Genomic DNA, 10,472 nt, shown 5'->3' with positions numbered 1-10,472 from the left:
CAGCCAGCTGATGGCTGTACGCTGGCTGACCTTGCCCTGATGGGCCTCAGGTCCACGGCCTTCCTGGCAGGAAGCACATCCAGCAGGCCGGACAGGCAGCCTCCCCCATGAATTGCAACAGGCATGTTTACACGGGGTTCAGCTGCGTGTGCACTGGCATCATGTCTGTCCTCCGGGCCGGGAGGTGGCTGGTGGGGGAAGTGGGGCGTGAGGCTGGGGCAGGGGCTGGGTGGTGCGTGCAGGAGAGGTGCATGCGTGTACCTGTGTGTGGAGGGGTTTGCGTGAGCATCGGTGCAAGACAGCATGAGTGTGTGTTGAGGGGGAGGTGCTGAGTCTGTCTCAGCCAGATTGACCATGAAAGGTTGTGAGCATTTTTCTGATTTGTGAGGTTATTTGAAAAGTCTATAAAGGAAGAAAACTAAATCACATGTACTAAATACAATAGAATTATGGAAGGTGGGATGGTCCCAGCTTCCACACATGAGGACCCCACACTGCTGCTCTGTGACACTCAGCCCCCTCCCTCCCCGGGGTGCAGGCCCAGGACAAGCCACATGGTGGGGGTGAGCTGCCCACTCCCTGTCCAGTGTGGACCCCACCAGAAATTGGTGACCCCCTGGAAGCAGCCCTGGAGGGGCAGTAGGAGGGGTCAGTATGTGTGTGGGCACAACCTTTGCATGGAAGGTCAGCAGGCCAGCAGCAGCAGGAGGGGCCAGGCTTCCCCTGGAGACAGAGAAAGGGGACTAAGCTCTTTGCCCCACACTGAGCCTGGATGCCCCCCATCCTCTTGCCTCTAGCTCAGAGCAGGACTCAGAACATCAGGGTTTCCAGTTCCCAAGCCCTCACGCTCAGACTGACTGGCACCACCAGCTCTCCTGGGTCCCCAGCCTGCAGGTGGAAGCCGATTCCTCGTGGTAGATCTGTCTGTTCATCTGTCCATCCTTCTACATACTTATCAGTTCTATTTCTCCCGAGAACCCTAATACAGTGTCTGCACGTCTGCAGGGGGGTGCTCACATGCATCTACTGTGATTTCCCCCGCATTGTTCACACCCTGTCACCCCCCACCCCCACGGCCCCTCCAAGCAGCCCCCTCTCGCTGCTCTGTCAGCCCCCGGGACACGGAGCTGTAGTCAGGATGGGCTCGGCTCCCTGCAGTACACAGAGCCTTGCCCGTGCCCTGAGCCGTGGCCCTGGGGGCCCAGTTCACTCTCCCAGAGGCCTTCCCGATGGGAGGAGGACACAGGCACTCCCATGACCTTCCCACAGCCCTCCTGCACCCCTGCCGCAGGCTTGGCCCCCACAGGCTCCTTCCCACCAGCGGCATCCTCCCCAGACCCAGAGCTATGCAGCCCTTTCTTATCAGGAACCTCACGGTGCTGTCATCCTTGAGCTGAAAGATACTGAGGTGACCTGGGCCCCCAGCGGTGCAGGGGGAGAGGCAGCCTCAGTGTTCTCCAGTGCTTTAGGGCCCGCCCCTTGGGAAGGAGAAAGGAGGGGGCGGGGAAAGGGGAGCAGGGCTGTGGTCTAGGGTGTCTATCTTGTTGGGAGAGGTCCCACATGGCCCGGGGCCCACCTGTGAGCTCCTCCTAGGCAGGCAGTGCAGCCTAGGGGGGACGGGGTCAGGGTACCTGGTCTGGCTGCCTGCAGTTCGTAACCCCATCCCAGGTGAACAAGTTCAAAGTCACATTCCTTATTGCATTCTGAGGCTGGAAGCCCACACCCTCAGCAGGGCCCTGGTGCACTTTGTTACTGCACAGCCGTGGTCACCTTCCTGGGTGCAGCTGCCATTTCACTAGGTGCTGCCGCAGTCTCTGTGCTTACCTTCACCTGTGACGTCCGGGCTACGAAGATAAGCTCTCAGGTCATTTCCTGACGTACTAGCCACAGGCTTTTCTCTTCTGCTCAATGGCCCCATCACACCCAGAGAATGTGGCCTGACCACGCCCTCTGATGTGACTTTATTATACGACAATCCCGTATCACAAGGGTGCCACAGCAGGAACACAGCCCAGTGGCAGCCTTTGGCCTCCAAGGGGAAAAAAACCCACAAAGAACCCATGGGAAAAATATGTGCACGAAAGATGTAAAGGACTAATATCCTCACTATGTAGAGTTCTCCGAGTAAATAAGAAAAGCATTCACCTTCCTGGGGGACATATTTTGACATTGCCTACCCAAAGGAGTCCTGTGTGTAGCCTATCTGACCACAGCTGCCGGAAACCAACCTGCTCCCACCCTTAGTCCCTGGGATTTGAGGTGACTGACCTCTACTTCACATCCAGGAGTGGAACTTGACACATACCTGGCCAGGGAAGGGTCTCCTTGGGTCTCAGTGCTAAAGAATCCACGACCAACGCAGGAGAGGCAGGTTTGATCCCTGGGTTGGGAAGATCCCCTGGAGAAGGGAATGGCTACCCACTCTAGTTTGCCTGGAAAATTCCATGGACAGAGGAACCTGGTGGGCTACAGTCCATGGGGCCACAAAGAGTCAGACACAACTTAGCAAGTGAACAACAGCAACAAGCCTTGGGTACATGTTGCCAAACTGCTAGGATACTCCTGACTTTAAGTTTTCCCACAGATTGTTAAGCTAGTAAGATGTTAGCCATTGCTGCTGCAAACTGGGGTGAACCGCTTGAGAACAAAGCCACAGGGGGTGGAGGGAAGGGGAGAGTTAGAGTTGAGAGGCTGTTGTGCAGAGTATAGCAGAGAGACACTGAATGAGGACGGGAGGCCAGCTCAGCCTGAGCCCTAATGAGCCCTGAAACCTTCAGTGACGTCAACCATCAGCTTTCCACTTTTAGCTTTCAGCACTTTGAGTTGCATTTCTGTCATTCACAACCAAGCGAGTCTTGGCCGAGACCCACAAACAGAAACCAGAAGATCTGACAAGTGGAAGAAATCTGAAAGGCCAATACACACAAAAACTAGAAGCAGTCTGAATAAGGACATTCAGATTACACGTTCGTTAAAACAAAGGTGCACTGTCATAGTTTGTGTTGCGTGCCCCCTAAAAGCCCTAATCCCCAGCACCTAAGAACATCACCTTATTTGGAATCAGGGTCGTTACAGCCTGCATTAGCTGAGATGAGGTCATTCTGGAATGGGTGGGCCCCTAATGCAATCTGTGTCCTTGTAAGAAGAAGAGGCACATAGGAAAAGGGATGAAGTGATGGGTTTACATGCCAGGGAGATGATAAACTTTACTGAGAGCCCATAGGATCTGGAAGGGGCGGGAAGGAGCCTCCCTGAGAGCCTAGGAGGGAGCCGCCCTGCCCATACCTTGCTCTCAGCCTTCCGGCCTTCCGACTGTGGGAGAATGAACTTTTGCTATTTGAAACCACATCATTTGTGGTACTTAATATTAGCAGCCCCAGGAAACTAAGACACGTGCTATTTCCCCTTTTGCAATGAGCAACATGCTTTTTTTCTTTTTTACACAGGTTATCCTAACATTTATTGTTCATGCTTTATGTGATTTTTTAAAAATTATTTGAATTTTTATTTACTCAATTATTTAATTGAAGTAAAACTTGATTTGCAATGTGTTAGTTAATAAATGAAAATTCTTAAATGTTAGGAAAGGTATTAAAGTCAGGAGTATCCTAGCAGTTTGGCAACATGTACCCAAGGCTTATGTACCCAAGTCTTACCTTACCTGCCTCCTGAGAAATCTGTATCCAGGTCAAGAAGCAACAGTTAGAACTGGACACGGAACAATGGACTGGTTCCAAATTGGGAAAGGAGCATGTCAAGGATACTTTGGATATCAAAGGATATATTGTCATCCTGCTTATTTAACTTATATGCAGAGTACATCATTCGAAATGCCGGGCTGGATGAAGCCCAACCTGGAATCAAGATTGCCAGGAGAAATATCAATAACCTCAGATATGCAGATGATACCACCTTTATGGTAGAAAGCAAAGAAGAACTAATGAGCCTCTTGATGAAAGTGAAAGAGGTGAGCGAGAAAGCTGGCTTAAAACTCAACATTCAAAAAACAAAGATCGTGGCATCTGGTTTTATCACTTCATGACAAATAGATGGGGAAACAATGGAAACAGTGACAGACTTTACTTTTGGGGGCTCCAAAATCACTGCAGATGGTGACTGCAGCCATGAAATTGAAAGATACTTGCTCCTTGGCGGAAAAGTTATGACAAACCTAGATAACATATTAAAACGCAGAGACATTACTTTACCAACAAAGGTCTGTCTAGTCAAAGCTATGGTTTTTCCAGGAGTCATGTATAGATGTGAGAGTTGGACTATAAAGAAAGCTGAGCACCGAAGAATTGATGCTTTTGAACTGTGGTGCTGGAGAAGACTCTTGAGAGTCCCTTGGACTGCAAGGAGATCCAACCAGTCAATCCTAAAGGAAATCAGTCCTGACTATTCATTGGAAGGACTGATGCTGAAGCTAAAACTCCAATCCTTTGGCTACCTGATGGGAAGAACTGACTTCTTGGAAAAGACCCTGATGCTGGGAAAGATTGAAGGTGGGAGGAGAAGGGGACGACAGAAGATGAGATGGTTGGATGGCATCACTGACTAGACAGACATGAGTTTGAGCAGGCTCTGGGAGTGGGTGGTAGATAGGGAAGCTTGGTGTGCAGTAGTCCATGGGGTTGCAAAGAGTCAGACACAACTGAGAGACTGAACTAAACTGACCCAAGGCTTGTTGTTGTTTTGCAACCCCATAGACTGTATCCCACCAGGCTCTGCTGTCCATGGGTTTCTTCAGGCAAGAATACTGGAGTGAGCTGCCATTCCCTTCTCCAGGGGATCCTCCTGACCCACAGACTGAACCTGCATCTCCTGCATTGGCAGGCAGATTCTTCACCACTGAGCCTCCTACCAAGTCCCACTTAAATGTTATAGAGGATGTACTTCTCTAATTTGGTAATTCCATTTTTAAGGCTTTACCCTAAGAAAACATTTCACATAAAAATCAAGAGATTTGGAAAAGATGCTCATAATAATGCTATTTGATGTTGTTCATTTGCTAAGTCATGTCTAACTCTTTTTGACCCCAAGAACTACAGCAAGCCAGGCTTCTCTGTCCTTCACCGTATCCCGGAGTTTGCTCAAACTCATGTCCATTGAGTCGGTGATGCCCTCCAACCATCTCATCTTCTGTCATTCCCTTCTTCTCCTCCCTTCAATCTTTCCTAGCAGCAGGGTCTTTTCCAGTGAGTCGGCTCTTCTCATCAGGGGGCCAAAGTATTGGAGCTTCAGCTTCAGAAACAGTTGTTCCAATGAATATTCAGGGTTGATGTTTATAATAATGTGTATAAACAATGCATCTGAAAATAGGTGAAATATTAAATAAATGGAAATGTGAAATAAATATTAGACATAATGGAATATTGGATGTTAAAAATAATGTCTTTAAATAATATGACAACGACATTCCCTTTATGTAAATAGAAAAAATAAGATATAAAATTGTCAGAGCTGACAGAGCCCAGATCCCCCACTGCCCTGATGCCGTGATGCTGACTGGTCCTGGAGTCAGCTGTGCATGTTGCCATGGGCAACAAGGGAAGAGGGATCCTTCAGCCGGTGTTACGGAGTCAGCCCAAGCTCTGCATGTATCTGTGGGCCCAGGCAGAGGTAGGCTTGCCCTGAGAGTGCCAGGGAATCCCTCTGTCTGGGCAAAGACAGTGCTGAGCTGGGCTGGCAATACCCAGGCCTCTAGCCCTTCCTCTATTTTTTAGAATTCTACATGATCCCCACACATCATATCATCACAGAGCATCTTATGTCCTCTGTCAGATGGTGCCGAGGGTAACCAGAGGTGCCCTGTGGCATCCCCATGTACCTGCATGCTTGTTCTGAGAAAACGGAAGCAAACCCAGCTGGTTTGAGGATTTGAGACTTTGGTGGTTCCAATGCCGGTTCCCAGCTCTCGAAACTGCACTTGCTGATTTCTGGTCTGTGGTTTATCTGTGAGAAACTTCGTTCGAGGCCTTGGGGTGACCCAGAGATTTCTGGGCCTGAGGCAGGGCTGGTTGGACCTTCTTCCTGCTCCTAAGAGGCTCTGCCTGATTTAAAACTCTCACCTGTTCTGAGGAGCTTGAGACTGACCTGTGTCATACATGCAAATTGTGCTTTTTTTCCCCACCAAACTTGTTTTCTGGTTTAGCAGGAACCGAGGAGTGTGAGCAAATGCCACGGGACTGCATCCCACCCTGTCCATGTCCTCTGCCCCCGATCGGCTCATTCACTGGATGTCACGCTGTGCCTGTCAGGTGTCATTATGGGCGCTCAGTCTGGGGACGAGTTTATGATCATTCTTAGTTGACGCCAATGACATCTTTGCCTCTTCATGACGTAAGTCCATGTGTTTTCTTTTTAAACAAACAACACAACAATACCAATATCTATGGAAACCAGGCCAGAAAGAAAGCAAGCTGAAAAAGCCCGAAGCGGAGACCTGGAGGGAGCCATGTTTCCCCCTGGGCAATCAGAGCTTCCCTATCACCTTGGCAACTGGGGGAGGAGGCCTCTTGGTTCTCCATGGCCCCTGAGCCCCGCAGCAGTGGCCTGAGACTGAGGGTCCCCTGGCTCATCCGGAGCCCCTTGATTTCTGAGAGTCTGTTCCTGGCCTCCTAGGACCACCCTCCTCCCCAGGGCTGCTCCGTTCTGAGCAGCTGGGCTAAGTATCCAGTCTGCACCCTGTATGTGTCTCTGACAGCCACGGCATCTCCAAGCAAGTCTCCCGGAGAATGTGAGAGGAAAGGCTGGTCAGGCGTGACCAAGAGGTCAGCCTTGGACCGGAGGACAAGGAGGGCTTAGGCAGGGAGTGGTCCAGCCTCCTCCATCATGGGATTCCAGGCATGATTCTGTTGGTGGTCTAACGACTCAGCAAGTCGCCTCCTAGACGGGGCTGGGGAAGTGGGCAGGGTGTACATCACCTACAAAAAGAGCTTGACACTACTTTTATAAAAAGACTGGGTGGAAAACCTTCAAACTGTCAGCAGCTCTGCTGGTGCTTTTTGATGTCTTCATGTACTTCTATGTCTCCTAAATTTTTACTGAGTTTTTTATTTTTATATTTATAAAAAACAAATGGCTTTATTAGAAAAGACCAGTTGAAAAAAAAAAAAAAAAAGAAAGAGGAAAAAGAAAAGGCCAGTCTGCTCTCAGAGCATTTTCTTGTTCCCACTTGATGTGGCTGAAACCGACCAGGATCCTTCTAGAGGCCATGGGAGAGCCAGGGCCCTGGCCACTCTGTCCTTGCCTATCCCTCCTTCAGTTCACCCTGGGAAACTGCTCCTGGAATTGGGGGTCCTTTACTTCTCCCCCAAGGTCCAGAATGGGCAAACTGCTTAAATTCTCAGAGCCATCAGGACTTGTCAGCAGGGATTCCCCCCCCTCCCCCGACCCCCCACCCCCCCCCCCACCCACCTGCTTCCTTCCTATCCTCACTCTCTCCTCCAGATCTTGGAAGCCACACTCCGGACTGGACCTACTGCTAGGCATCATCCCAACTCTTTCCCCCTCATCCTTACCTCCTTCCTCCTCATCATCCCTGCCTGGCAATACCCAACCCCAGTTAAGCCCAGAAACCCACTTATGCCACACCCACCCTCATCCAAGCAACTTCAGAGAAAAACCACACAACTGTTGGGGCGATCACTTCTGAATGGACCTTTGACGATGCCAGCATGTCCGCTGTTTTACCTTTCCATCCTGGAGCTGGTCCAGATCTCCTCTGCCATCTCCTGCCCCCTCAGCTGGTCCTCTGTCCTCCCACCCTTGTGTCCACAGGCTCTGTCTTCTCTAAAGACGGAAACGGAAGGAGCCCCTGGAGTGCGGCCACTTTCCACACTCTGTCCCACTCTCTGCCGTCACTCTGACTCTTTCCCTCCTCCCAGCAGCTGTCTTCCGAAAGCACTGTATGCACCCTCCTCTCTTTCTTGTCCTCCTCCTGATCTGGCTGGCGGCCCTCAGGTGAAGGAATCTCATCTGTTCTCCTCCCACCGTGCTCACAGCCCCAGACAGTGTGAGGCCATCGGCAGGTGCTTCACAAGCCTGGGTGGACGGACGCTGGAGGGTGACTCCCTTGGCCCTGGCGTGCCGGGCCATCTCTTCTCTCTCTGACTTGGCCCTTCCCTTCCCACTGTCCCTACTGGTCTGTCACAGAGCTCACCCATGCTCGCCAGCCTAGCATGGTGCCTGCAGAGAGCAGAGTTCATAGATTTGAGGAATGAGTGAAGAGTAACACAGGCCAGTACACCATGCTTGAATCCAGCGCGCGACCCAGAGACAATGAGCTGAGAACCAGCCCTCAGAAGTCCAACATCTCTTGGATGGAATCAGGGAGCTCCATGCGGCCCATGCAGAAGACTGATACCCAGTCCCACTCTGGGCTCCTGGTTCTTTTCCCCCATGTGTCCCAGAGGCTTCCGCTCCGCAGCGTGGAGAAGTCAGAACTCCTCTCCCTGACTGCCTGCCACTTCCAGTCTAATGGTGGAGCCCCTGGCATTTCTGGAGGCCCTTTCCCTCCACTCGAGGAAAGCGGTTTATATACCAAGCTGCCAGGACAAGTGACCACCCCCCACCAGGAGTCTTGAGACTTTTCTTTCTTCTTAGTCTTTATTTTGGCTGTGCTAGGTCTAACCAACAGTTAGAACTGGACATGGAACAATAGACTGGTTCCAAATAGGAAAAGGAGTATGTCAAGGCTGTATATTGTCACCCTGCTTATTTAACTTGTATGCAGAATACATCATGCGAAATGCCAGGCTGAATGAAGCACAAGCTGGAATCAAGATTACTGTGAGAAATATCAATAACCTCAGATATGCAGATGATACCACCCTTATAGCAGAAAGCAAAGAAAAACTAAAGAGCCTCTTGATGAAAGTGAAAGAGGAGACTGAAAACGTTGGCATAAAGCTCAACATTAAGAAAACTAAGATCGTGGCATCCGGTTTCATCACTTCATGACAAATAGATGGGGAAACAATGGAAACAGTGACAGACTACTTTGTGGGGCTCCAAAATCACTGTAGATGGTGACTGCAGCCATGAAACTGAAAGATACTTGCTTCTTGGCAGAAAAGTTATGACAAACTTAGACAGCATACTAAAACGCAGAGACATTACTTTACCCACAAAGGTCTGTCTAGTCAAAGCTATGGTTTTTCCAGGAGTCACGTACAGATGTGAGAGTTGGACTATAAAGAAAGCTGAGCACCGAAGAATTGATGCTTTTGAACTGTGGTGTTGGAGTAGACTCTTGAGAGTCCCTTGGACTGCAAGGAGATCCAACCAGTCCATCCTAAAGGAAATCAGTCCTGAATATTCATTGGAAGGACTGATGCTGAAGCTGAAACTCCAATCCTTTGGCCACCTGATGGGAAGAACTGAGTCATTGGAAAAGACCCTCATGCTGGGAAAGATTGAAGGTGGGAGGAGAATGGGACCACAAAGGATGAGATGGTTGGATGGCATCATCAACTAGATAGACATGGAGTCTGAGCGAGCTCTGGGAGTGGGTGATGGACAGGGAAGCCTAGCGTACTGCAGTCTGTGGGGTTACAAAGAGTCAGACATGACAGAGTGACTGAACTGAGGTCTTCCTTGCTGGTACTCACCCTCCTGTAGTTGTGGAGTGCGGGCTTATCTGCCCCATGGTATTGTGGGATTTAGTTCCCCGACCAGGGATTGAACCCACATCCTCTGCACTGGAAGGCCGATTCTTAACCACTGGGCCATCAGGGAAGTCCATTGATGTGGCTTTTCTTAACAAGACCCCAGTAAATGCAATGCCTCCATCCGGGCCTTTGCTGACTCACCGCTGCTCACCTCACCCCTCTGCGGCCCCACCTCCAGTTTCCTTACGACAACTGTCTTCAGAACGCGGGTCAGGGAGATAGACACCCCCTGGCCTGTCAATGTCACCACGGCCACTCCATTAGCTGTGCCTAGTGCTTCAGTGGTGATAGGAATAGAGACAGGAGGAGAAAGCCTAGAACTTGGGGTTGTGGGACCAACAGGAAGCTCCTGCCCGTGTGGGTATGAACCCCAGAGAGTTGGGAATCTGCTCTGCCCGTCCATGGCTGCCTCGCCAGAGCCCCAAGGACCCCCAGCCTGGGCCTGACATCCCCAGGCCGGATATCCCATCTCTCTCAGCCTGTGGAGGGCCTGGTCTGAGAAACGGGGCCATCACCACAGCAGTCAAGGAACAAATGGGTCCCACCCGTAGGAGGGGAAGCCATGGACGGTTGGCCCACTTGGTGGTGCCGGCCGGCCAGTTCAGCCAAGCTCCTGAGTTAGCCTGTGAAGATCTGGGTTCTCCTCCTGTCTGCTGGATGCCAGGTCAGAGACTGTGATTCCAAGACAAAGTGCACGCACGGCTATTAGTGTGTCTGTGTCAAGCTCTGCAAGCACAGAAGGCAACAGAAGGGACCAGGACTGCCCCTGAAGCCCAAGGATGCTGCTGCTGGCTGATC

This window comes from Budorcas taxicolor, chromosome 1, assembly GCF_023091745.1.
Source record: "Budorcas taxicolor isolate Tak-1 chromosome 1, Takin1.1, whole genome shotgun sequence".
In the NCBI taxonomy this organism is placed as follows: Eukaryota; Metazoa; Chordata; class Mammalia; order Artiodactyla; family Bovidae; genus Budorcas; species Budorcas taxicolor.
Note: the sequence above shows the minus strand (reverse complement) of the source record.